Source organism: Pinus tabuliformis, chromosome 9, assembly GCF_031772625.1.
Source record: "Pinus tabuliformis cultivar Carrire ecotype Pingquan chromosome 9, CPIR1, whole genome shotgun sequence".
NCBI classification, from domain to species: Eukaryota; Viridiplantae; Streptophyta; class Pinopsida; order Pinales; family Pinaceae; genus Pinus; species Pinus tabuliformis.
In genome coordinates, this window is record NC_142307.1 from 434,965,369 (window position 1) to 434,993,243 (window position 27,875).

The window sequence follows — 27,875 nt, forward strand, 5'->3', positions numbered from 1 at the left end:
TGCATTTTGTCAAACCAATAACCAACCAGCAACATTTTGTAGAACATACCTAAGAGGTGTACTTTGTAGGAAGCATAATGAAAAAGTGCATTTTGTAGGACAATTAATTTTTATAATGTTTTTATGGGTTATTTTGAGGGCCAAATTCAATTTTGAGATGGGGGATTTGGTTAGATTTTTTTTTGAAAGGGGGGGCTTGCAGAGTCATAAAGACAATTTTTTGAGGGTAAGAGGTCATGGTTATCGTTAAAATGCTTTGGAACTCATGAACATTTTTTAAAATATAGAAGATGTTGCATACTGATGATTAAAGAACCTGTTGATTTGGTTGTGTTTTGAATTTGTGGATCCAATTTGAAAGATAGTGAAAAGTGGTCCACCATATTTCAGGGATTGTTGTCTCAATCAGGTGGTAGCCTACAAGAAGTCGATGCTTGCACATCTTTGGAGGTTGGTGCCTCCAACAAGTCAATTCCTACAAATCCATTTTGGTGGTTGGTGTCCTCAACAAGTTGTTGCCTGCAAATATATTTTTTGGGGGTTGGTTCCTCCAGCATGTTGGTGCCTACAAATTAATGTAATAAAAAAATAAAGATAAAAAGATTTGTGGTTTTCTATTGCAAGGGTTTGCACATACATTTGGTGTTTTCACGTGTTTATGTGATGATGTTTGCTAGTGGTGCATGATTATGTTTACATTTTTATTGTTTGCAAACTATTTAAATTGATGGAAATTGGCCATTACATTTATTCACTCCCCCTCTCCGTGTAATCATTAGTTTACATTATATAGAGGCAAGAATAATGTTTCAGATTACGACTAAAAGTAAATTCCTTTTTTTTTTCATTTACTCTCCCTCTCTTATCCATTTTCCCTTCTCTTTATTTCATTTTCACATTGAATTTGTTATGTATTATTTTGAAATAATTAACAAATTATTTGGTTCTAAACATCATGGTGTATCTAGATCATCTTTTACTTACCAATCACAAAGTTTGCAGAAACTTTCTCCAGTGACTTTGCCATGTTGTGCTAATATCAACTTTCTCCAATTACTTTGCCATGTTGTGCTAATGTCAACGTACATCTTTTTTTCTTTTCTATTTTACTCTGATTACACTACATTTTTATATTTGATGTTTGCATTTTTCTAAAGCATTTGTGAACAAACTCAATCTTTCTTGTGAGTACATGTTTTCATAACCAGGTAAACTTTTCCCTAATCTGCTTATTTTTTCAAATTGCCAGATGGGGAATGTTTTAAAATGGATCAAAACGTCTACAAAATAATCAAAGTTCCATCAATAAGTGAAAATATAATTTCTAATAAAATTCTAGCAAGATTTTAGAGAGCATTTTCACTGAGAAGGGAATGATTTGTCTACTTAATAAGTGATTCCTTCCATAAAGATCTGCATACAGGTGATATATGAAATTCATCATTAAATTCAGATCTCTATCCTTCAAAAGATACAGCAAAATTGGACACAATCGTTTTCTATAAATCACCTGAGACAGACTCCTTCCATAAACATCCGCATGCAATTGATGTCTAAAATTTATCATCACATTCAGATTTCTATTCTTCTGAAGATACACCAAAATTGGAGACAACAGTTTTCGATAAATCACTTGATACATTCCCTTGTGTGTTCTAGATTCAACTTGACAAAGAACAATGATAATTTGGTTTTAATCATGCCCACAAAAAATTGTGAAACGTCAATGAGGTTGCATCCATGAAAGTTGACATATTATTATGTTAACACGCAGTAATGTTATTAAATGTCAGGTCTTTCTATGAATATCAACATTGTGGATTACTGTATTCTCAAGACCAGTTGCCATCTCATCCCGCTTGGAAAAGAATGAACAAAGACAATATAGAAACTTTAAAGAGGCAACTAAAAAATAATTTTCAAAATATTCCTTCTAGTAGTAGTCTTTAGACCTGCAACATATTTTTAATTTGCATACAAAAACCTTGTTTTGATCATTGCAATCCTGAGCCTATTTTTCAGGTGTTTTCATAATAATTTGTAATCGTGAGTACTTAAATGCACTTTCATTTGAAGCCCGGTTTAACTTCCCTCACATAAAAATTCGTAGTGATTCCATAAAATTCTTGAGAGATGAACAAAATTACTATTGCTTCCATTGTAAACGTTTTTTTTTGATGTAGTAATAATTCTTAGGAAAGACAGCTAAATTTTTAGAAGAATATAATACTTGTTGCTCAGTTGAACTCTAAGGTATATTGACATTACAGACTGATGAGGCTTTCCAAACTATTCTCATCTATCTAAAATCAATGCAGTTTTTTAATGTAGTTAATGATCCAAAATGGATCCAAACATATGAATGGGTAAGATTCACTACCTGCAAGACAATTCAACAATTAACCAAAACTAAGCCAGTTATGTAAAGGCTGAGGGTAGAGGCCTAGTGGCCTTTTTGTGGATCGAGAACTCTATTCAAGCCCGAGAACAAAGCTGAGAAAGAGACAAGAGCTTAGATTTAACAGAGGATCCAAGCTGGTGAAACGGACATGCCCCAGGCCTACCATTTAGGAATCAAATGGTATAAGAGTAGTTGCATCCTTGACCGTGACAGTAGTGATAACTTTGAACAAGACAGTGTAGGCATTAGCATGGGTAAAGCAAAATAGGAAAACTTGGAAGACTTAAGAGCTAGCAATTCTCAGCTTCAAGAAAAGGAAGAGAACTCGAGTTCATGTCATCACTATAGGATTGCCTAACAAACTCCTCCTAGAGTCAAAGCCATGTTCTAGTCTGAAGCATTGATCCAAATCAGTTTCCTTGAGCTTCTGGAGACCATAAAACGTCTTCATTTGCAATCTGAAACCTATAAAACCAAAGCTAAGCAAGCCATGTAAAGGGCGAGGACAGAGGCCCAGTGGCCTTTTTGTAGATAGAGCAATTTGTTCAAGCCTACCGACAGAACCGAGAAATATACAAGAACTTAAATTTAACAAAGGATTCATTTTGGTGAAACAGATAAGCCATAGGCCTACCGTTTACAGATTGGCTAAGCAAAGCTGAAATTGCATAGATTATGTTAGAGATATTTTAAGGAACACCATACCTATTGAAATATTAATTTATAGAACACTTAGTCACTTACATTTATTCTAACCTAAGTTGATTCAAATTAATAAAAAATAGGGACTTGCCATAATGCCTTCCAAACTACAACACCTTACAAAAATTGCACAACAGAAACTCTGTCAAACAATAACTAACGTTACAGAAAGGCATGCCCATGAGAAAATTGACCTAATTAACTATCAAATTGACCTCCCAATCGTAAACAAATTTCTGGGACACAAAAATAGACAATTAGTGGTTTAACAATCCTTTACTGCATCTCTATGCTACTTTGGAGGAAATTCAGGATATTAGTGATTTGAACTCAATCTCCATTTTCCTATCTTCCAATATCCTATTTCCCTTTATGTGGCAGGCTCAATCACATAAACACCTCCATCGCTGAATCCTACAGCAATTTGTTTAGGTTCATGTGGATTTGCAGTGATTACAAGTGCATAGGTCTCGCCTCTGCACATAAGCAAGTGAAACAACGTTTCATTAACTGGGATCCAATTGCAAGACATTCATGTAAATAATCCTAACATAACTGATACTACCATAATCCTTCTCTTTGCAGGAAGAAACACCTTACCTGGTGGCCATGACAAAGTTTGGTATAAATGCAGAAGGGGCAATATGACAGCGTGGCATTAAGACTTCAGAATCAAATACCCGAATAGAACCGTCAAAGAAACTAGCATAGACTAGTAGGCCATCACATGAGTAGGTGGCACTCGAAATTCGTACAAATATTGGATACCTAGGTGTCCACTGCAAATATTTATTTAGTAACTATTCATTCCTAAGACAACATACGTCTATTTATATCAAATATAAGTACACCATAACTTCAAATTTTAAAAACACTAATACCACAAAAACATATGTAAGCATAATATCTTACATGGCACACATATTCCAATTCAAAAGCATCATAGATAGCAATTTGGCTCTCCTGCACAACTAGTACTTGAACTTGATTAATATTATGAAACTGAACTGTGGTATCTACGAGTGGTGATGGCAATATTCCTGAATGTGAATGTATAGCTTTTGATTTACACTTCTTCCATCCATTGATGTCCCAGACACAGAGCTGCCAGCACAGCATTAGCTTTAGTCAAAAGGTTTATTTGAATTTTTAAATGGTTCAGGTAGATAATTTGGTTACCTCGAAAGGGATTACAATATATACCTGTGCATCAGCACCAGAGGATACTAAAATGTTTAAATATCTGGAAAATGCCAAGCCAGTTATTCTCTTCTGGTGCCCTGTAAGTTTCTCGTTTAACTGTAGTCAAACTCGTTCAGTGACATTCTAGTCACAGTGTAAGAGATCATGCAAAAATACTAGGCACTGCAAGGAAAAATATAAATCCACAACACCTTTCTGAGTTGAAAATTGTAAATTTGAATTGTTGAATCTTCCATTCCAATGGCAATGATGTTATTATCCAAAGCGTGGAAAGCTAGACATGTTGCTGTTGGGAGAGGGGGTATGCAGTTTTCCATGACCTACATCAATATAGGCATCACTAAATATTTAAAATTTATACATATCAATTATTATGATACCATCAAATTCTCTGTAGTATGTACACTTCAAATTGAGGGATCTTTTCATTCATGTAATGCATGCTTTACAATTTGAATTTTCCACTACAGAAGTTCATGAATTCAAGAAAATCACATGTGCAGAGAGTGGCATTAGGAAAATAAGAACATTTACCAAATGCAAAGAACACAGAAGTATTAATTACAAAAAAATGCAAACAAACCTTGTTAGAGAAAATAATTCCTCACCTCAAATGTTACCAAGTTGAACAACGTCACTTTCCCACCAGATGCAGACATTACATATGAATCATTCTCGGACAAAGCTAGACAAGGAACAACTTCTTCTTGGCCTCTGTCACTAGTGTCATTTTTCTTAAGGGTACCATCGGGTGCTTGCGAAATCTGTGGTTGAAAATTTGTTTTAACCTGTAAATTAAGTTTGAATATTTATTCAACTTAAATGGATAGCGGATCAGACATTCAACTATTGCATCTGAAACTCAAAGTTGTCCATTTGAAATACACACCAGGCCAAATGGATTCTGAACATTGCGTTTCCACTTCCATAGCCTATGTGCAGCATTACCATCCAAAGCGAAGACACAAGTACCTGAATGTGTGTAAAGTAATCTAACAATCTGTAAAGCTCACCAAGAAAATTACACTTGTGTGTGAGTAGGAAATTTTATAGTCTGAGAGAGCATGAAAACATGATTGAGTAGTTTCAATCTACTATATATAAGAAGAGAACTTGCCTTTCCTGTTGTCAGTGGATCTTGTAATCTGATATTCCTACAATCGACTGGATCCTTTACCTCAGGAAACTTCCAATTCATGGTCTCACTTTCACCCATACCCCCAGCTTGAAGCCTCCGTTTGACATCAACCACCGAAGTGCTAGCAACACCTATCTGTAATTGTGTGTTGATCATGACAACTAGAATATTTATAATTAAAATAAATATTACTTAAACTTAATCCATTAATAAAACCTATGTTACCAGCTAATTTATCAACTAACCAATGTAAAACTACTGTACAAGATCCAAAATTAATCTTTGAACAAAGTCACTTACCATCAATACTGCTGGTGGAATTCTTTCTGAATTTGCTGTTGCACGAAGAAGAGGGTCAGTAGTATTTGCTGCATCACTGAGGTTTGAAAGTGGAACCTGCATTTCAGATATGCCTCAATGAAGTTCCGGCCATTATTTTTGTATGACCAAAGAATTTGCAAATTGGCATCACAATACCTTCATTACCTTTGACTCTGGTGTCAACCTTCTAGTTTCTATCATAGGGAGAAGCTTAACTCCATCTACATTAGCTAAGATCTTGATCCTATTATCACATGTTGTGACAGCCAATATAGAACCTTTTTTATTGAAGCAGAGACGTGGTCTAGCCTGCAGAAGGTAAGATGACTCAATCAATTTAAAATCCAGTCACAGTAAAAAAAACTTGATCTAGGTCAATATGGTGTTCAAGTGGTTGAGAGGAAAGTTGTTGTCCTCCCCCACCCAGGTTCAAATCCCACTCTATGACATGCTTGCTCTCTTCCTGAGCCAATTCTTGACAACTGACCTGGCCTTAAACCCTAAGTAATCTGGTTTAACATAAGTACCATCCTTGGAATGAGGTTGAGTATCCGATGGGTTTCCTGGGAAATGCATTATATGGAGAAATGAGAAAGAAGTAAATTCAACTGATTTAAACCCTATCCTCGCATCCAAATCTAAATTGTGTAATGATAGATTCCATGGTAAATATATCCTTTTACCTGCAAGTAACCCCCAGCATCAGTTGTTGATAGGATATTGATCTCATCCATGTCCCAAAACTTAATTTGATATTCATCTCCAGCTGCTAGGAACCTATCATTTATTGTAGCAAATTTCACCACCTCTGAGGACCACTTTCCAAAGCCTGAATACCTTCACTTGATTGCTGCAGCACTTTCATCCCACTCAACTAAGTATAGTTCTCCTTCTTTGCTTGTACCACATGAGAAAAGCCTAATGCCAAAGAAGATAAACCAATTAACGGATATCCTTATTAAGTGTTCTCGACAAAGCAGGCTAAAAACTGTTTCTGGGAACTGCTATCCTAATTCTGCATTCAAAGCCTTTGAATATATATCCATAAAGTAGAAAATTGCATAATACCGTGATCCATCAAGACTATAAGCCATTGCAGTGTACCCATGAGCAGGAGCTTCATACTCAACTCTACATGTTGGATGATCATACAACCAGACTTTAATCTTCCCATCAACATCTATAGAGAAAAAGAACTGCAATTATTCACAGAAGATTGTCAGACGTGGAAGATATTTTCAAATAATCATTTTAATGCTACTTTGAATCTTCCAAATTAGAATTGTACAGAGAAAATAGTGACAAGTAATCCTCATACTACTAAATACCAAGCTTCTGAGAAAGTAGAAGAACACTTGTAGAAATCAAGTACCTGGACATTCTCTTTATGGTAAGGACAAACAGAATAGACAGCTGCTTCATGACCTTCAAATGTGTACCGTTTGGAGCCTGTTTCTACCTCCCATACCTTCACATTGCACAACGAACAACAAATGATGAGAATGGTAAATATCCATGATAGTGAAATGAGTTCAAATTGGCAAGTTTTTATAGCACTTACTGATTATTGAGAGTCCATACATTAATGAGTTCAAGGAGCAGGTATTAAATTTACCTTGATCATCTTATCATCCCCACAAGTGATAAGACAGCACTTTCTTTTAAGGTGCACAAAAGAAATGTCATTCACACCACCAATATGTGCATCAATCTGTAATGTTGTATTACCATTGTCACTCAAAGCCATGTATTATAAAAACCAACCGTGACAAAATGTAACCTCCTTTTGAGCTTGAATATGAACCTCGAGGTGTTGCTTCAACTCGCCAATCAGATTGTAATGATATATGTGAATTATGCGCTCAGAAAATGCCACTCCTGAATGTTAGGTTATATCAATTAAGAATGCCTCCCATATAGCCATTGGTATTGTAAAAACAGCTTCAGCAGTTTACCATATGAAAAAAGTGTCATGACAAACAGATATGAACACCTGAACTTGACACCAAGAAAGAAAATTTGCATACCAATAAATTCTCCATCTGGGCTCCAAATACACCGGTTCATTGACACAACCAATTCTTTTGAAAGAGCCGCCTAAACACATATAACACAAAATGACTTTTAGTCATCCAAAACCCTCTGCTGCTGAGATTCACCTTATAGGAAAGCTCTAGTGTGGTGAATAATAAAGTATAAAAGATGTTTCTTCACCCAAATCACTTAAAACTAAATCAAAATGTGATATTTACACCTGCCCAATCATTGTGCAATTCAAGGAAGCCCAATCTTTGAATGACTTATGAGTTAACTTTTCACTCGATGCCACTTCCCAAATTGAAATATCACCAACGTCGGTTCCAACTGAAAAAACTCATGGTTTGAGGGCATTTAAAATAGAAAGTAGATGACGAAATTTTCTTTAGGAGCCTAAAATACAGAATTCTGGCAAATAAAGTACATATTACCTAATATAATTGTCTGCCACCAAGGATGAAAATCCATGCTAACAACATTCGAACCCTGGTTGATGCTTCTCACAACTAGTTTAGGAAGATCATTTTCCGAGTACTTGTCATGAGGTCTAGTTGGTCCTAATTGTGTGTCCTGTCAATAGAAAAGAAATTTAAACGGTATAGACAATTCAGAACCAGCAGCACATTCATAAGTAAACAGTAACTCTGCCACATATCCCATCCTACTAAAAGAGCACTGGCCTTATAATCTTGCACATTATATTAATCCAAGAAAAACAGAAAGGAATTCAATAGTTATATCACAAACTATATTCTTAAATATCACTAAGCTCAATTTAAGAGTAATGTCCCCCTCAATGTTGTAAGTTTCCTGATTCTCAAGCGGACCCCTATGCCTTAATATCATAAAAGTGTATTATTAAAAGAAGCAATTGATTATTTCATAAACTAAATTTTCAGCAACCTCACAGAAAGGGTCAAGGTTAAAATTAAGTGATTAATTAATGAATCAGAGTATTCAAAAGGAAATCTATCAGCATATCGTTTTTGAGCAATCAAAACTGGGTGTGAAGATTCTTTGCAGAATGCTATTTATAGACAACTAGGTTGTTCATGGGGATTATCTAATAATATGGACGGCATCAGAGTTGAATGGATGTAGGTGTAGAGTTCTTGCTGTTGCATGAATGGATGGTTGAGATGGGTGGTCTCATGCCATGTTTAAAAATGGAAGCTAATGTTGATTGTAGGGTCTATTATTTGGTGTCCATACTCTTAAATGGAATTTTAAGGTTAGAGATCTCTATTATTTGATCAGAATTTGGGCTTCTACTATGCTTATTTGGGTCTATACTATTACTATAGCTATTGGAATTTGGGAGGCAGTAGTATTTTATCACGACAATTAGATAGGCAGTAAAGTATCAAGAAATCTCTCTATCTGTTTTGAGAGTGGCTACTCGGGGATGGACACTTCATCAGATGGATTTGTGTTAAAATTGGCAACTAGGGCCAAACTCCATGTGGGTCACCTTATTTATGGCTGCTGATATTTTTTCTAGATTCCTCTTATTGAGAGGTGTAGGATTGATCTAAAGATCATCGTATTCCGACAAGTATTTATGGAGATATGAATTTATTTCTAATTACTTGACAAATTGTCAAGGTCGGCCAGCAGCTAAGTGTGTGGCACACATGCCCAGGTTTCATATAAATAGAAGAGAGGTTGAGTCATTTGGAACTCATCCAATCACTCATCTTCTTTTCTCCTACGCATCAAAGGAGCCTCTCTCTCTCTCACACGTGTTGCTGGAAAAGAAGATGTAGTAGGGCAAGGCAGACGCAAGAAGAAGGACGCAAAGGCTTCAGGACATCTCTTTGACTAGCGTTAACCCTCTAGGAATGCGGATTTGTTGTGGCTGCCTCTCCTAGGCAGGCCACAGATTTTGGCACAAAAACCGAGGTGATCTGACCTCTGGTTTGACCGGCATTGACTGCCCTAGTTTGGGGTGTGTTTTCAAAACCGCTTTTAAAAACCGGTTACTGGTCTAACCGGCCGTTTAGCAAGGCCGCCGGTCTAAACCGGCCAAAAAACCCGGTTGGAAAGGCCATTTCGCCATTTTTTTGCCCTAACCGGTGAAAACCGGCCAGTTTTAGGCATGCACACTGTAAAGTTAAAATGCATATTTTTTACTGTGTTTTAGGGGTTCTGGGGGGAAACTAAGGGTGTTTCAACCCTAACAATGTTGGAAATTAATGGTAATGTTAAATTCTTAAAGTAAAAATGACATTTCCTTTAATTTTCATTTTCATCCTTTTACTTAAATTTTTAACATTACCATGAAATGACTCAGGATGCTTGAGAGTGGTTTCGACCTCATTGGATTTCATATGGAGAAACTAGAATTTCAGATTTCACTCAAACTTCAGCAGACTTAATGGTTTTCAAGATTTCATGGTTTGGGGGTAAACAATAAATGCAATCGGAGCTCCAAATGATGAGCAAAACTCTTGATCTAGATCCCATTGTGTTGGACGATATTGATCCATCATCCAACATCAGAATGGGTGGAGGAGACTGAAGAACCTGTTCTTGAGGCTGATTTTGATATCGACATGGCTTTAGCAGGGGATGAAGCAGATTATGTGGTGGCATCAGAACCAAGATCAGTAGCGGCATCAGGGAAAGGCAAAGAACCAATGGAAGGCACTAGTCATGCAAGTCGACAAACTCGTGCTTCCATTAGGTCCACTTCTATTGTCATTGGTGGCATTGATATTGAGGTTGCAGATCAAGATAAGGCATGCTCAGCCTCTGAACCAGATGATGTCTATGTAGCCCCTGATGATGATCCTGTGTCTAGTAGTGGTGATGAACTTGATGTTGATCATGTGTACACTTAGACTTGTAGTAGGCCAATGGCCTCATAGCTTGAAGCATTGTTTTTGGACTTTATAGGCCATTTAGAGCCTCATTTCTTATGTATTTTGCTATTTTGTCGATGATATGTATTGCACTCGGTGCCATTTTGATATATTCACCTTTACATGGTATATAAATGAGCAAAATTTGCATATTTTGTCTCTATTGCCTTGGAATCATGGTTTTACATCTTAAAAATAGTTTTGTTTCATTAAAAATTAATTATTTAATGTATTTTTTAAAAACCGGTTCGTTTAGACCAAACCAGTCCCGGTTAGACCGGTTCCGGTCGGTAAACCGGTTCATTAGGTGGACCTGTCCGGTCACCGGTTCCGGTTTTAAAAACATTGGTTGACTTCAGTCAACTGCAGTTTGACTACATTTTCGGGGTTGTTCAAAGGCTGTTCCTTCAGGTTATTCGAGGGCTAGTTGACCAAAAATTAACCAAACATATTGGAGGTCAATTTCAACTCGTTTGACCAAGTTTGACTTTGTTGATCTAGGGTTTGCTGCTACTGATATAAAATTACAGAATTCTGATTTTGTACTATCTCTCTTTGCTGAACTATCGAAGATAAAAGAAGATTTGACCAAAGGGTTTCCCCACATTAGGGTTTGTCCTTGGCTAGCCACCACATCTTGTGTCTCTTGTCTTGGCTTGTTTTCTGTCGATCTTTTAATGTTCTATTTGCACTTTACTTTATGTTTATGTGATTGTTAATTTGTGGCTAATAAGAAGAAAAGAAGTAAACTGCTCTAAGCATAGAACATACCATAATTTAACATGGTATCAGAGCTAAGGTGAAGACAAAGCCCGAGCAAGAGGAAGAGAAATCATCGAAGGCTGTTAAAGCTATCTTAAAGAATTCATGGGGTCCTCAGCACACTTCCCTGCTGAAGACAAACTCCATGAGAAGTCTGACTATCACGGATGGAAGATGTCTCTCGATCTAACATTAGAAGAGCAGGAAGTGTTGGACCATGTGAGAGGCCGGATTGTTGAGCCTCCATCAAATGCATCCGCTGCTGCTAGGAACAAATGGACCAAGGGAGAAGTCAAAGCAAGGAAGATCATCCGGGACTCTATCGACAAGCACCTAGTGGCCTATGTTTCCGAGCTGACCACCTCCAAGGAAATCTACAATAGACTAGTGAGTTTATTTAAAGTTAATGATGCAAATCAAGTGTTGTTCCTTAGAAATAAGCTGAAGGAAATTAAGAAGGGCAAAGATGAGAGTATGCAAGCATATTTCTTAAGGATCACCGAGATCAAGAATGATCTCCTATCTATTGGGGAAGTAATTCCTAACAAGGAAATGACACTCACAACTCTTGGAGAACTGCCACCTGAATGGTATATATTCAGGACTACTCTTCTCAACAATAACGTAATCCCTGGATTTGAGGAATTGATGGCCAGATGCATTCAAGAAGAAACAAGGATGGAAGAGCAAGAAATGTCCGTGCTTAAAGGTCATCCCTTTGCCTTTCTTCTCATGCTAAAAGAAGAAACAATTCCCAGGCTAAATTCAAAGGAAAGGTTGGACTGAAGGGTGGAAGAAAAGGACGATGTTACAATTGCAATAAAATGGGCCACTATGGAAGGGAGTGCCCTGATAAAAGGGACTCACACCGGGATGATGATCAAAATCACTCTCAAGGCAATCAAAGGAAGGGCAGGTCAAATGGTAGAGGTAAAAGAAATGCTGGAAATCAAGGAAGAGGACAACCCTTCAAGAAGGCAAGAAACTCCAAGTATGAATCTAACACTGTTAACAATAAGCAAGATGAATATTATCTACCAACGACTCTCTCTACTACTACTCCCCCAAACTCGCTGGGAAATTGGCTTATTGATAGTGGTGCCTCAAGGCACTTCACTAGTTACAAAGAAGCTCTCTCTAATCTGGTAAAGAAAGAGACTAACCTAGAAATTGTTCTTGGGGACAATTCAAAATATCCCGTGAAAGGTGTAGGGAATGTCACTCTTCAATTGAATCAAGGAAATACAATCCATGATGTATTATATGTACCTGATCTGAAAAAGAACCTGGTGTCCATTTCGGCAATGGAAAACAAAGGCTACAAGGTGGCCTTCAGCGATGGCAAGGTACGTGTATGGAAAAAGAACTTTAAAGATGCTTTCACTCTTGGGTTTCGAGTTGATTCTTTATATCAGGTCGGAGGGAGTCTGCTGGGTGTCATGTCTTGTGACACATCTCTTCAGTCTAAACTATGGCATCGGAGGTTTGCTCACCTTCATTATAAAGCTCTACCCGATGTAAGAAAAATGGTAACCAGGATGCTCGAGTTTAGATTAGAGCAAGAAGGTGTATGTCTAGGATGTGCCGAAGGAAAGCTCAAAAGGGGACCATTCCCCTCAAGCCAAAGCAAGACCTTCGATATATTGCAATTGGTTCACTCAGACATATCCAGTATGATACCTGTGAACTCCTTGGGAGGATATTTATATTACCTCACTTTTACAGATGATTATTCTCACAAGACTTGGATATACTTCTTGAAAAAGAAGGATGAAGTGTTCTCCTGGTTTCAGCACTTCAAAGCCTTGATCGAGAATCAGACCGAAAAGAAGATCAAGATCTTAAGGACTGGTAATGGGAATCCAATGAGTTTCATGACTTTTGCAAAGAGGCTGGCATTAAGAGGGAGACTACTACACCATACACTCCTAAGCAAAATGGTGTGGCGGAAAGAAAGAACCGTACGATTATGGAAGTTGTCCATGCTATGCTCCATGATCAAAGACTTCCGAAGTTTCTATGGGTCGAAGCTGCAAATACTACCATATATGTACAAAACCAATGCCCTCATCAAGCATTGGGTTCCAAGACTCCTGAAGAGATGTTCACTAGTAAGAAACCTGATGTATCTCATTTTAGAATTTTTGGAAGTCCAGTATATTTTCATGTGTCGAAGGAGAAAAGGAATAAATTGAGTGCATCTAGAAAGAAAGGAATCTTCGTGGGCTATAGCGAAAATACTAAGGGCTATAGAATCTATGTGGTTGGTCAAAGGGAAGTCGAAATTAGCCATGATGTCACCTTTGACAAAGATATGGCTCTTAGCAAAGTTGACAATCTTCCTACTCTAAAGAAGATGACACCAGGGAATCGAAGGAAAAGGAAGATGAGACGATGCTCGTTGTGGAAGAACCTATGGATCCTATTGATCCTCCTCTGCAAGAGCCTTCCTCTTCTAGGAAGAGACCTTCATGGCTTAGGGGGACACTTGATGATGCTGAAGGACACATTGCACCCAGAGGAACCTTCCATGAAAGTAAGAAGCCGAATAGGTATCAGGGATACCTGACCATCATGAGCACGATCATCCAAAATGAGCCTTCGTCATTCACAGAAGTTGTCAAGCATCAAGTATGGAAGGATGCTATGACCGAGGAATATGAGTCTATCATGAAAAACGACGTTTGAGATGAAGGACCTAGGACTGATGCACTATTTCCTAGGACTAGAAGTCTGGTAGAAGCCAAGGGAGATTTTCCTATCTCAAGGAAAATATGTGGTGAAGATATTAGAGAGATTAGGTATGGTGGACTGCAAGCCCGTAACTAACCCGATGGAGCTTGACTTCAAGAAGTTAAGCGGTAGTGTTGTCGGACCTATTTTATGAAATGTTACCGAGTATCATCAACTCGTCGGAGCATTGATGTTCTTGGTGAACTCCCATCCGAATATATGCTTTGTAGTCAACACATTGAATCAACATATGGTTCAGCCTCACCACACACATTGTATTGGTGCCAAGAATCTGTTGAGATATCTTCGTGGCACGATCACTTATGGGTTGAGATACACTGCCGAAGATGTGAGACTACTTGGATATATCGGTGTTGATTGGGCAGGCAGTGTGGTGGACTGAAAGAGCACTTCCGGGTGTTGTTTCTATTTGGGATCTGCCTCGATATCCTGGATGAGCAGGAAGCAAAAGTCGATGCCTTTGAGCACCGCCGAGGCAGAGTACATTGCTGCTAGTATGGCCTCCTATGAGGTAGTCTGGTTGCGAAAGCTCTTTAATGAGTTGTTTGGATTTACATTGGATACCACCGTGATCCTGTGTGACAACCAGAGCGGGATTAGTTTATCAGAGAATCCTGTATTCCATGATCGCTCCAAGCATATCCATATCAGGTACCACTATATTCGAGATATGGTGCAGCGGGGAGCAATAAGGCTCTAACATATCGGTACAGATGAACAGGTCATCGACATTTTGACAAAGCCCCTGGGAAAGGTGAAATTCTTGACTTTCCGAGAATGACTTGGTGTCGTTCAGAGACCCTCTTATGAGGATCGAGCATGATGTATTGAGCTTTGGAAGCTCCAGGGGGGCGCGGGATACTTCTTGGAGCGACATGTGACCACAAGGCGACTCACCATCCCCTGGTGGTGCACTATAGGTTCAACCTTCCCCTATGACACCCCGTGGCGACTGTGGAACAAGATGATTAGTTCTCCTGTGGGCCAAGATGATTAGTTCTCCGTGGCGACTGTGGAATAGGATGATTAGTTCTCCTGTGGGCCAGGATGATTCATTCTCCGTGGAAACTGTGGAACAGGATGATTAGTTCTCCTGTGGGCCAAGATGATTAGTTCTGTTAGATAATCTTCGGCAAAATCACATAATCAATCTTTTGTCGACGCGTTTCGAACCAACCAGTGTGGTTCTCCGTGGCATTTATTGGACAGGATGATTCGTTCTCCTGTGGACAGGATGATTAGTTCTCCTGTCGAGGCGTCCTGCCCATGCAGTCTGGGACTCATGGGAAGTACCTCTATCTGATCAATGAGCAAGGAAATGAGGTTAGGGACCATAGTAGTATTATCGATGGACGCATCGTTGTATCTACCATACTCCCTATGCTAGGATAACCTCCATTGATCTGGGATCAATAATACTGATCTGGGATCAGTGAGAGTGGTACACACTCTGAGACTGACTTCGGGTCAGTGGAGGATGGTATGATACATCCTCGATCATTTCTTCTTCTTCATAGTTCAAGCAGAGAAGAGCAGAGAAAAGTAAAGCAGGGGACAAGCTGTGCAGCACAGTGCATTTGATGGATGGATAGTAGCGACGATCAGACGGATTGCAGATGGAGTTCTCCCTAGTTGAGAGGGAGTGTTAAAATTGACAACTAGGGCCAAACTGCATGTGGGTCACCTTATTTATGGCTGCTGATATTTTTCCTGGATTCCTCTCATCGAGAGGTGTAGAATTGATCTCAAGATCATCTGATTCCGACAAGTATTTATGGAGATATGAATTTATTTCTAATTACATGTCAAATTGTCAAGGTCAACCAACAACTAAGTATCTGACACACATGCCCAGCGTTTCATATAAATAGAAGAGAGGTTGAGTCATTTGGAACTCATCCAATCACTCATCTTCTCTCTCTCCTACGCATCAAAGGAGCCTCTCTCTCTCTCTCACGTGTGTGGCTGGAAAAGAAGACGCAGTAGGGCAAGGCAAACGCAGGAAGAAGGACGCGAAGGCTGCAGGACATCTCTTTGACCAGCGTTGATCATCTAGGAATGCGGATTTGGTGTGGCTACCTCTCCTAGGCAGGCCTTAGATTTTGGCACGAAAACCGAGGTGATCTGACCTCTGGTTTGACCGGCGTTGACTACCCTAGTTTGGGGCAACAAGTTGACTTTAGTCAACTGCAGTTTGACTGCGTTTTCGAGGCTGTTCAAAGGCTGTTTCTTCAAGCTATTCGAGGGCTAGTTGACCAGAAATTGACCAAACATATTGGAGGTCAATTTCAACTCGTTTGACCAAGTTTGACTTTGTTGATTTAGGGTTTGCTGCTCCTGATATAAAATTATAGAATTCTGATTTTGTACTATTTCTCTCTGCTGAACTATTGAAGATAAAAGAAGATTTGATCAAAGGGTTTCCCCGCATTGGGGTTTGTCCCTGGCTAACCGCCACATCTTGAGTCTCTTGTCTTGGCTTGTTTTTTGTCGATCTTTTAATGTTCTATCTGCACTTTACTTTATGTTGATGTGATTGCTAATCTGTGGCTAATAAGAAGAAAAGAAGTAAACTGCTCTAAGCATAGAACATACCACAATTTAACAATTTGAAGACTACATTTCTACATGGCATACTCAAGGAAGAAGTATACCTGGAGCAACCATTGGGCTTTGAGTAGCATGACAGGAAGAATCGTGTTCAAATTGAAGAAATCTCTTTACAGTTTGAAGCAAGCCCCTAGGGCTTGGTATGCTTGTGTTGATAGCTATTTGATGAAGCTTGGATTTACTAGGAGCAATGTTGATCCAAACCTCTACTACAAAGTTGACCAAGGTATGCCTTTGATTATGGTATTCTATGTTGATGATTTATATAATACCATAATACCATTTTATATAATACCATTTATGGTATTATGGTATTATATGTTGACGATTTATTATGGTATTAAGGTATGATATGTTGAAAGTTTCTTTACCCAACTAAATCATGAACAAAATATTTAGTAGTAATGATGTTACATGCATCATCAACCTGATCAGCCCTGGATCTCTCTGTCGCCTAAGTCACAGGACACGTCCTCCAAGGTCCCGTGTCCCGTATTTTACATGTCGGACACGAAAACGGCCCTAAAACGTGTCGAAAGCGTTTTTCATCATGTCCTATAAAATGTAAAACGTATTCGCCGGTTTTCGTCGTGCCCTGCATCTGGAAAACACGTATTTCGTTGATAGAAAACGTTGCCTGCATAAGCTGCAATTTTTTTTGAAAAAAACAAATAATTTTTTAGTGGGGTAGCTGAATGATCAAGTCTAGGCCCTAGTATTGATATGCTATTCATGGTAATGTTAAATTTCTAAAGTAAAAGTGACATTCTCCTTAATCTTCATTTTCATCCTTTTACTTAAATTTTTAACATTACCATGAAATGACTCAGGATGTTTGAGAGGGGTTCCAGCCTCATTGGATTTCATATGGAGAAAGTAGAATTTTAGATTTCATTCAAAATGCAGCAGACTTATCAGTTTTTCAGGATTTCAGGATTGGGAGATTGTAATGTTTCCAGGTGACACCACCTGCCCGGGCTACCCCTGCCACCAGTAGAGGACATGGTCTACCTCCTATAGCTCCTACTTCTAGTTCTTCAGCTTCTAGAGCATAGCAAACTGCACTGCCAACTCCACCAGCACCAGCGTCTACATCTGACTGCCAACTCCACCAGCACCAGCGTCTACATCTGACTGCCAACTCCACCAGCACCAGCGTCTACATCTAGAGGGAAGGGGAAAGTTGTGGCATTTTCTCGCAAGAGGGGCAGAGGAAATCAATAGGATTAGACTTTAGTTATTTTCTTATGTGCTTGTAAGTTGTATATGAACAATGAACATTGAATATTCAAGAATCAAACCAAGCATATCACATTCTAATTTCTAAATAGTAAATTTTGATTCTATTTATTTATTTAAAGTGAACTATGAACTTTGAGAAGTAATTATATTTTAATTTGATTAGATAAGCTGCAACTTGCAATTTAATATGGATAAAAAACTATATTTCAGTATATATATATATATATATATATATATATATATAAAACGTGTCCCCCGTGTCCTATTTCCAGGTCACTGTGTTTCGTATTGAATACTCGTATTTACGTGTCCTCTGTGTCTCGTGTCCTCGTGTCATGTGACTTAGTCTGTCGCATGTTTGGAATCAGCCAATTCAAACAGAACTCCACTATTGCATGCTGGGGGAGTTCTACGCTTTTGCAGCAAAGCACCTGAGGTCATTAAGAAGAAAACACTAGAATCAAACATCGTTTATCATTCCTTTTCTTTGCAACCAACAAGAGGAGTCAAAACTGTCAACCAACAAGGAGTCAAAGATATTATTCAGATTCAATACTGAGATGTTCATTTGTGCTTGCATCTATGCTCCAATACTCAACATCCAAGAATACCAGCGCTTTTTCTACAAGGACTATCAATTATCAGATTCTCCAGGATCTCAACTATCTAACCTGCATTTGGACGTGGAACAAGACAAGTTGCACCGGAAGCTATTGCAGCATGTTGTACAGGATGGCTAGGATTTGCTGACCATATTGGAGGATTATGAGCAGCAGGACCAACTTCAGGTTGATATCACTGTGACCAATCAGATTAAAAATTTATTCAAACAAAAGGGTAGATACGAATCTAGCTCAGCAAATGATTGATGCACATTCAAATGGTGGAGAAACTCAACGCAGATAATCATGATACTAATCAAATTGGTGACTCACATCTTTCATAGCACTGCAAGGAAAAGTCCCCACATTTTGAATTGACCCCATAAAAGGATTGTTTACTGGAGATGGAGTTAGAGCTCCACTTGAAGGTCCACAGGTGTGATCAACAAACAATGTTCTGACAACAGGATTAGGCTGAGGGGTTTTGCAAAACATATGCTGCCAATTAAGACTGAAGAAAATCGCAGACACATAGAAGTGCATCAGATAGTTGTTAGAAGTTATATGAGATTCAAGGTGAAACCTTCCTGCCAAATGTCAAGAAATAATAATAAAATCCAGAAGTGGGTTTGGATGCTGCAATAGTTGACATAATGTCTAAATAATCAAGTGAACAATGCATCCACCAAATGTACATAATCCGGCATGCAGCTAAGCTCTTGCTTGTTGAAAAAAATTACATTAGATATATCTTTCAGAGAAGTTTTAGACCTGGATCAGGTCTTAATGATTAAATCAGGAGAGAGAGGCAGAACCTTTGCTGAATGAGCTCTATGAGCCTCGAAGAAATAATTCTAGGAAACATCAACTTAGGGTGGATCATAGGGTTGGATTGTACAGCTGTTTCAATGGCTTGAAACATATCAATTCGTTGAGAGTGTGTATCCTTGTAGTGTTTCAACCGCTCATTTTCCCTACATGTATAACCGGAAATTTAGGTTAGACTTTACAAAAAGAAGAAAACATTCAAACAGGCAGTAAAATCTACACAGTAAAACAAACATCACCTAAAGTTATCCAATGTAATCAGTTCTGCAAGCTCTATGTAGACTTTTGCACTGATAATTTTGAACTTTTTAAGTTCATTGCTCAGTATTTTCATAGCGGTGGACCGATCTTTCCTGGAAAATGAGAATTGTTTAAAATTTATTTAGCCAACTATTAAGTATCCATCGGTTTCTGCAGATATAAGAAAGCAAATAACACTGTAAACAAAAACAGTTTGGCATTGACAAACGTGGATATCGCCCTGATAGACTTCTGGGCTGATATTTCTGAACACTTTACGTTAAGTATTCTAACAGCTTTGGACCGATTATTCCTGGAAAATGAATTGTTTAGAATTTATTTAGCCAACTATTAAGTATCAACCACAACCCTATCTTGATGGGTCCTTGGATTTTCACATGGTACACATTCTTGAGACATAAATCACCCAAATTCAGATATAGACAAATAAATAACCCTGTGAACAAAAACAACTTGACATTGACAAACGTTGAAAAAGAGAAAGAACAAGAGAATACTCAAAATCCCAACAAAAAATCGACTGAGAAATTAATAACCCATTATTAACCGAGTATTAACAAATGTGAGATAATAGAAAATCCAGTATTAACAAATATGAAAAGGATTGAAACAAAAATAAATTATCCCACAAACATGAAATAAACATGACATAAGATATTATAAAGACAAGACAAACATTGAAAGGCTAAGAACCCTGCAGACAAAGATCATGACACTTGCTAATGATCAAGTATCACTCTGAATCACCCAAAAAAATCAAACTCCGTGATTCAACATAACTGTATTTAATATAAAAACTCCGACAGCCCAACAACCTAACCTCTGAGATTGAACTGCTGATACCACAATAGATTCATATTCACAAATATAAGGAAAATACACAATGTGCAGCATTCACACATTAAAAAAGTCGAACCATGAACAAAGCTAGTACCCGAAAATTCCTAAAACCAGAAGGACTCGGAAACTCATCATCGACCTGATCTTTGCAACATATGAAGGATTGCAATTTGCAACAAACAGTGTCCTGGTCGTTTTCCGTGTATGTAACCAAATAGATCAAACATCATCTACGTTCATGGAAGTTCTACGGTCATGGAAGTGTTAAGCACAAACCCCAACCAAGCAATGCCATTGACAGATACAACAAAAGCATAAACCCAGCAAAAATACCAGAAACTTTATAAACTGATCCCCTGTCATTCACAAACCGTTACAAATGCATTCACAAAGATGAAATAACCATAAATGCAATAACCCAAAATTCATAAGTACCAAAAACCCAGTAAGGTCTCTCAATCGTCACTGTAAGCCGGGAAAATGAAAAGAGAGTTCATACCTATCCAGTGCTTCTAGATACTTCTGTTGCCTTATCGCAAAGATCATCTTAACAGAATGATAGTTGTCCCCAAATTTGGTAAAGCCCAACAAGTAGTTCTCGGCCTCATCGAATTTTCCGGCCATCAAAAGTTCTTTAAAGAAATCCAGGTTGAAGTAAATACCGGATTCTTTCTCTAACCTGGGTCATGCGTGCCAAGGAAAACTAGACCATTATTGACAAGCGACATTTGCAAAATCGATTAATAGACTGAAATAAATTATTCAAGGGCAGAGTGCAGAGACTCACACGTGAGCTGCTTCTGAGTACTTTCTTTCATTTAGAAACTGCAATAGGATGAACAGAAGCTCTTTGTCGAGAGACAACAGGTCTTGGGCCAAAGACATTGTGCTCCACTTCAATGATCTGGGAGCCTGAAAGGCTTTATGCCAAAGGTCTTGCACCAAAAATTATTGAATTCCACCCGTGGCCACCACCCAAAGGCTGAAGGACCAAGCTACCAAATACTCTGATCATGTGGTGATGGGTGCAGAGGACTTAAAACAAGAAGTCTTCTGGACAGAGAATGTAGATGACTAGGTTTGGGTGCAGAGGACTTATAACAAGAAGTCTGCTGGACACAGAATGTAGATGACTAGGTTTGTGTGCAGAGGACTTATAACAAGAAGTCTGCTGGACAGAGAATGTAGATGACTAGATTTGGGTGCAGAGGACTTGACACAAGAAGTCTGCCGGACAGAGAATGTACATGACCAGGTTTGGGTGCAGAGGACTTAAAACAAGAAGTCTGGACAGAGAATGTATATGACCAGGTTTGCATAACAGAGTGTTGTTGAATTATTGATTTTAATTAAAAAAAAACGTAATGGCACAGTGCAACCAGATACCAGTGGAAAATGCGAGTTTATCATTTACTGACACACGCAAATGAGTGGCAAAAATTGCAACACCAAATCTTGTTTTTCATATATTATATAGGAGCTGAGTCGAAATCAATAGCAACTGACAGTAACCATTTCTTTTCCAGAAAAAATAACAAAAAGTACAGTTCTTATCGTATCTATAAACAACCTTACTTATCGTATCTATAAACCAACGTACTTATCAGGGTTCGTACTGTCAATAAGCCAACTATAAACCAACGTACTTATCATGGTTAGTGCGCTTATCATATCAATAAGCCAACAGCCTTATTAGGGTTCGTACTGACATTACGTGTCAAAGTTATATAGAACGACAAAAATGTTCGGGACGGAAAAGTGCTTGCCGACAAAAATGTTCGGGACGGAGAAGTGCTTGCCGACAAAAATATCCGGCAAGTTTTTTGGGCTTCTGAAAACATTTATCTAACATCTATGTGGACATTTACTGTAGTGAATAATCCGGAGACATTTACTGTGTTAGTTATCAGCTATATTTTTCGAATTTGTTAATATTTTCAAGGTAATGCATTTTTTTAAATGTAATATTAAATATTATTTTTTAATTGATTGGTCGGAACGGTTAAATTTATTTAGTATATAATTTTTTTATTATAAAAGTAAATAATTTAAAATAAATGTTAAAGGTTAATTTAAAGTAAATTTTAAGAGTGTAGTTTAATTTATAAACAAAATAGTTTTTTGTGGTTAAATTTAATTAAAATTTGATAGAGATCTTTTCATGGCGCTGAATCTATTTAAAATTTTCAACAAATTTTAACAATTAAAATTCATGTTATTAATTTGTTTTTTCTTATTATTTATTATAATTCAATATGACTTAAATTTAGGGTGGATGTTCAACTTATTATTAGGGACACATCAGTTATTTGTGAGATGATAGGTGGAGTGTCCCCTGAAACATCCATAGTTTCAATCATGATAAATAGTTTCTTTAGAAAAAAAAAAATATTGAAAACTTTAAGAATCTTAAGATATTACATTTTGATTTTATTTCAAGCCATATAATTCAATGTAAATTTAAAAGGAGCTGTTTTTAGTGGGATTTTTTGGACTTTCCTGTGCTAGAATCTCGAGGTTGACGTGAAATCTTGATTTGTGTTATTTAAACTGGTTTTTTACTGTCAGCACCTTGAAAACCCCCAAAGGCACTTCAATTGCGCAAGGGTTACCCATCAAGCTTGTGATTTCAATAAATTCCTGTCGGGTTTTTAGAGAAATTAGACCAAAAAAAACCCACCACAAAAGCTTCGAAAAGTCTCACTAAAAGACAACTCGAATTTAAAAAAGAAAACCCATATCCTTAGTGTTTTTAAGAAGAATGGTTATAATAGGTTCCAAGGTATTGGGGTTTTTTTAAAAGCTAGCCAGGGTCCTCGCACTAAGAAAGAGTCAGTTGAAGTGGCCTCTAGTGAACACTTCCTTTTATCTAAGGGACAATGGGCAAGATTGCTTGAATTCTTAATAAGCATAAGATCGTTTCCACCTTTAGACCCTTAAAAACCATTCGTGACTCTTTAAGATCCCTCAAAGACCCTGTAGATCCAAAAAACCTGAAGATTGTTTATTTGATTCCATGTTCTTGTGGAAGCCCCTACATTGGAGAGACTGGTTGTTCCATATATCAGAGGATCCAAGACCACGCAGCTGACCTTAGAAATTGTAGGACTCACTCCTCTGCTTTAGCGGAACATGCTGAAAAGACTAATCATCATATATGTTTAGAGGATTTGAAGGTCCTTGGTAGGGTTGACCATGTCCATCACCATAAATTAAGGAAGCCATCCAAATTGAGAAGAGAATTAATACTCTTAATAGAGACGATGGATGGAAGATGAGCACTTCTTGGGTCCCTTACCTTTGTTCCTAATCCCCTTTTGTTTCCTCCTCCTTGGTTTCCTTCTCTTGTCCTCGTTATACTTTTTCTAGTAATTTATTTTTTCGTGTTTTCCATGTTAGTATCTAATTTGATTTTAATTTTAAAAATTTTATTTTATTTTTTATTTAGATTTTAATTTGATTTTATTTTTATTTCTAATTTTTATTATTATTTCTAATTTGATTATTATTATTTTCTTTTGTTTTACTTCTTCCTATTTTTTTCATCTCTTATCTCTTTTATTTATTAATTTAATTTTAATTATTGTTGAATTTTCTTATTATATTAAAATTAGAGATATGAAAAGGTATTAGTTTTATCAAATAATAATAGTGATTAATATTATCTATTAAAAAATACAAATAATTTAATAAATAAGATTAAGAATAGTTAAAAAATAGATTATTAATTCATTAAATAATAAATTATTTATTTTAATTAATTCTAGAATCCCATAACATTCTATTTTTTATTTCGATGTTAAAAATTAAAAAAAAATCGCATTGCATCTCTACTATAAATATTTGATATGTTGATCTTGCTCTCCATCTTTGTCTTGATGATGAACCTCGTTAGAGGTTCGAAACGGGTTGACCCTAAGTTGTCAATGTGATTTTTCCAGAAGATTTTTCTATTGATCTTGCTCTCCATCTTTGTCTTGATGATGAACCTCAGTAGAGGTTCGAAACACGTCAACCCTAAGTTGTCAATGTGATTTTTCAGGAAGATTTTTCTGTTGATCTTGTTCTCCATCTTTGTCCTGACCATGAACCTCAGTAGAGATTCAAAATGTGTCAACCCTAAGTTTTTAATGTAATTTTTCCGAAAGATTTTTCTTAAAGCAAAATTTAATATAAAATAATAGTAAAAAAAGAAAAATTATAACTAAGATTTATAATTTATCCAGGAGTGGAAGGAGCAAGAGAGGTTATCCTTGGCCTTGATGAAAAGATAGAATTAGCCTTCTTCTAGGAGATTGGGAAAAGATCAAACAATTAAGTGGAAGTCCATACTTTGTATCAAGGATTGATGCTAGCAAAAGAGTAAGGGAACCAAAGACTAACTATTTTGAAAGACTCCCAGGAAGAAATCACTTCCAGAAGACCTTCCCCTGAACGCTATTATTAAAAACGTAAAGGGACTTCTATCAAGACTTGAAAAGCACGAAGTATATCACGCTATCAGAAAACAAAACCAATTTGCAAACCCATTAGCTAATGAAGGATATTGTTTGTTCAACGGAAAATTAAGAAGAAAAAACACCAATATAATCTGCACTATCCCATGAATAATGAAACTAAAATAAGGGGAAATGGTCCCCAAATCTTAATGAAATGAAGTGTTAAGTTTGACGTAGGATGGAGTTACTCTCATCGAGTCAACATTGAGGGGTAGTAGTGGTGACCGAGGAGAATGTTTGCACGAGGTCATCCAAGGTCTGGGATGCTCAAACTTGTTTTGTAGAAGAAAACGATCACTTTTAAAGGTGGAGACTCATGAGGTATGTGATGGCTTCCAGTTTGAGAGTTTATAAAATTGGTAGGAAAATTGGGCACTCAAAGAAGTTTGTGTTTATTGAACAGTCCATCATCCCCATAAATCAAGGTGCAACAAATTAACACCCATTCGACATGCTTAGCTATGCCCCTACTTTTAACTTTGATTCCCAACTAGCATAAAGGGAACAAGTGTATTGTAAGAGAGGTTTTGGCCTCAACAAAGATTTTTGGGCCACTGCAGTGTAGTCATTAAGGGAAACATTCATTTCAAGGTAATCCTACGAGTATCTCTTACTTATTTAGATTCATTATTCATAGTCATGGATATCTTGAACTAAATTTTAGACGGAAAAGGTTGAAATTCACAAAGGTGGTGGATTGTTTAGATTATTATAGTAGCCATGTGTTGGAGTCTTCCACTTCATGGATGGTGAAGGAATTTTTTTTTCATAATTGATTATTAACATGTAGATTGTGTGTCTATTTTTAATTTGAGAATTAAATCTAGGGTGGAGATATTTGGAAGTGTGTTTTTTAGATGAGTGGGTGATTCTTGTAGGTGTGTTACACTAATCTAGATCAAATCAACTGAAGAAACCCCCATGCCACTCATCCACTATAGCTAGTGAAGGTGGATGGGGCACATGTGGGAAAGGGAATTTTTTTAGCTAAAGTTAAAAGCTATGAATAATATCATTGTTGTTTAGTTGTGTTGGGACATTTAGGATCTCTATTTGGATCAAGGGGTCTTGAATTTAAATGTTGGGAGTTGGTTATGGGTAAGGATAAGTCTTGGTTCCACACACGGGGGCTTCATTGGGTGAGAAATACCATACCATGTGGGTTCATATTGGGGGATATATATTGAGGGGGAAATGACATAATATAGTGCGAGATATATAGGGTAAAGTGTTTTTATATTGGCAGGTATAAAAAATGGAGCTCAAAATTAATGAAAAATTATAAAGGGTTATAAAAAAATGTTAATGAAAAAATGGATACCTACAATATCTAATGAGAGTAGGGGTTTTTCAAATTGGGAAGGTGTTGGCTCAAAAGATTCATTAGGGGAACGACCCTAGGTTTGGGCACAAGACACCAATAGTGGTCCATTGTAGTCTAGGGCACCATCATTTTCACCTTACCCCAAAGGGCAAGGAGTCTCACCTGAGGCGCATCACGACCAAAAGGGAGAAGGGTTTAGCATGGGGTCGAAATAGTATCAACCAGGCACAGGCGATCACACACATGCATATCCATTATATGAGAAACAAAGATAACAACATCCTTGAATCAATCTATGAATTACCGTCTACATACAACAGATAGATTATTTAAAATTTTAATAAAACCACTAAACACGAGGCCCAATACATCAGAAGTCACAACCAACATCGGCTTTGTCTTATATTAAACTTAACATAACAGATTACATTATGATCCAGCATTTGCCATAAGCATTGAATAAAGTACACGGCTCAGTCACTCAGGTTCAGATCAGTTCCACAACCAAGTCCCTCAGATCCCAACATTTTATCATTTAGCCTCTACAACTGTGTATCTCTTCGCCTGCAACCGACTCCTCCTTCTGCTAGCAGGTTCAACAACAACCTTTTTCCTCTCTGGTCTTCCCCTTTTATGTCCTTCTCGGCTACTTGGACTTCCAGTTCTCGCTCGACTGTTTTCTGCCTTGGTTGCTTATGTGCCTTCTCGCCTCCTCAGCTGCCTTTGCCTTCCGTTGCCACCTTGCCACCACTCCTCTACAACTGTTCATTCTGCCACCCAACCGTTGCTTCCATCTGTCTCTTTCTCGCCCTTCAATCAATCAAAACTAGTCAAAATCATTCAAAATTAAACTAAGGCCCAAAAAGCCCCGACCACAATTTCTTGACTCGTCCCCGAGTCAATTCATTTCGACCTCTAGCGGTCCTATTGTTACTTCCATGTGCTCTATAGGTGGTGGCTGTGTTACTACCGGCATTGTCTCTGCTGTTTGCTGTACTGACACTTTTGCTACTTCGATCCTTGCTTGTGGAGTGGGTGCCTCTTCTGCATCGATCCTGGCTTGCGACGTGGCATTTGTTCTTGCGGCCCTTTCTCACACTTGTGTTTCCTCCATTCCAAATGAAGGCTCCAACTCTAAGACTGAGGCTGTTGTCCGATACCTGAACTCAGTGTATATTTGAAGGGCTAGGTCCCAGTTGGCGAGGATTGCATCAACACCTTGACTGAACGCTTCAGCCGATTGCGATGTTATGTTTTTTGGCCGCTAGCTCTGTAGGTCGTCCCATTGCTAGACACAAAAGTCGCATGCCTCCTTCAAGGGTAGAACTTGCATTCGAACCGGGAGCTGCAGATCTCTGATTATCCATTTCATCTTTGCTGACTCCTCCTCAATGCTGTCAACCTAGGCCTGGAGGATGTCGATTTTCTCATTGATCTGCTACAGTTGAGTATGGTCTGTACAATCCCTTGTGCTGGAAAACAGTGGC

At 37.7% G+C, this 27,875-nt stretch overlaps 1 pseudogene across 1 annotated transcript; it reads right to left on the minus strand.

The window, feature by feature from the left end:
- Nucleotides 1-3,191: 3,191 nt before the first annotated feature.
- On the minus strand, nt 3,192-21,971 carry LOC149149031 (protein TOPLESS-RELATED PROTEIN 2-like; annotated as a pseudogene). Its single transcript, XR_016263207.1, has 23 exons — nt 21,353-21,971; nt 21,065-21,244; nt 19,704-19,817; nt 19,452-19,610; nt 18,970-19,147; nt 8,234-8,372; nt 8,020-8,129; nt 7,793-7,862; nt 7,570-7,643; nt 7,381-7,476; nt 7,138-7,233; nt 6,834-6,961; nt 6,449-6,683; nt 5,931-6,074; nt 5,745-5,840; nt 5,379-5,579; nt 5,196-5,306; nt 4,915-5,094; nt 4,498-4,626; nt 4,307-4,402; nt 4,016-4,207; nt 3,704-3,882; nt 3,192-3,579 (listed from the first exon to the last, which is right to left on the minus strand). The product of XR_016263207.1 is annotated as a protein TOPLESS-RELATED PROTEIN 2-like (transcript).
- Nucleotides 21,972-27,875: the final 5,904 nt, after the last annotated feature.